The following is a 1,622-nucleotide window of genomic DNA, read 5'->3' on the forward strand; positions in this document are numbered from 1 at the left end:
AGCGTTCTATGACTTCATCTTTAGATTGACACAATATGATTGAATATTCATAAGGGTTCTTGGAAACCAGGCAGGGGCTACATCCACCTGCATAAAATCTACGTACAAGGTTCATCCCATATGTCATCCTCAAATTCAACAATGGCTAATACAAGAAACAAGGGACAAAGGAACCCTAGATACTTTTCTGTATAAATACAGCACCTCTTGCTAGTATTAGTTAGAGGGAACCGAGACTTCCAGGCCGACACGCTGACCAGAGACGCTGAGGCTCCTGCATGCAGACGCTCCAGCTGACAGTGGTTTAAAAATCCCTTGCAGGGTGTCCAACTCGAGACCAGGATGGGGTCCCACTCTCTCTTGCTTCATGTAATGGGGTTAGACTAAACCTAGAGGGTTCTTGGCTTCACACCTACTGAAATGCTAGGTACACTTAGGTACATCTAGATAGGCATCGTAGGAGTACGCGCTTTCTTTTATCATGCATTTTATATCCATGTAGGTGTTCATGACTATAGCAAAATAGTAGAAATTGTACTATCCTTTTATATTCACTGTACTGCTGATCATATATCTCTGCTACTGTCTAACGGTTGTCGCAGCACATATATTTTACACTAGAAGAACAACTGTGCAATAAATACTTACTGTAAACGCGCCCGATTGTTTCCTCTGTGTAACTCTCTGAGAGAAACTAAGTGAGCACGAGTTACTGAGCAAAAGGAAGTACATTGTTTCCACGATCCTGGGGAATCAGGGTTGTCATGGTCTAAGGTTGCCAGAAACTATTCTTTCCCCTATAAGAGGAGATTATAGTGGCACTGTGAGCTAGCTAATGCAAACAGGCTAACATATGCGGTGGGGGTGCTCAGAGTTAGTCTGCCACCAATCCTACAGTTTATGTTATCCAAACACGCAGGTCCTTCATGGGTACTATAGGAACTACACAACACTCTGTTTTTAGCTGGTTACGCTATGCTGCTTGGCTGCCTGGTCACGCCGAGATACCCCACGGAGTGATTCGCGCGCGTTAGAAATGGCTTTCACATTAACATTAACATTCAATTTAGCATCAATGTGACACTCTACTAGAGGATGTAGACATATCCTGTGATAAACCCATATAACTAGTGGTTTTATCTCTTCCCTCTCAACAAATTTATGGAAGGTGATGACTTACCCTTCTGACAACAAACCACCCAGTTTAGTTCAACTAAGTTTATTAAGTGACACGTGGGTACTTATATTACAAATGGGTGCTATCCGAGTGTTGTGAGGCTATCTGTGCGTAATATACATGTGACAAAAGGTCAGTATTTGGACTATAATAATCTATGCATGTATTGTAGTGTGGACTGTGTGTATCTCTTCTCGCACTTGGTTATAATTAGTAGTCATTCAATAGAAACATGTTTATGGAATGGAAGTTGGGGTGAATGTGCACCTGAGCAGCTAAGTAATATATTTTAAAATCAGGAACTGCCAATCTTCCCTCTTACATTGGTCTGGTCAAGGTGTCCCAGGTCACGTGTGGTCTCCCTGCCCATACTAATAGGATCAGTTTGATCTTTAATTTAGCTGAAAAGTGATGCATCAATTCCCCAGGTGATTCTGGTCTGCAA

This window comes from Triturus cristatus, chromosome 7, assembly GCF_964204655.1.
Source record: "Triturus cristatus chromosome 7, aTriCri1.1, whole genome shotgun sequence".
NCBI classification, from domain to species: Eukaryota; Metazoa; Chordata; class Amphibia; order Caudata; family Salamandridae; genus Triturus; species Triturus cristatus.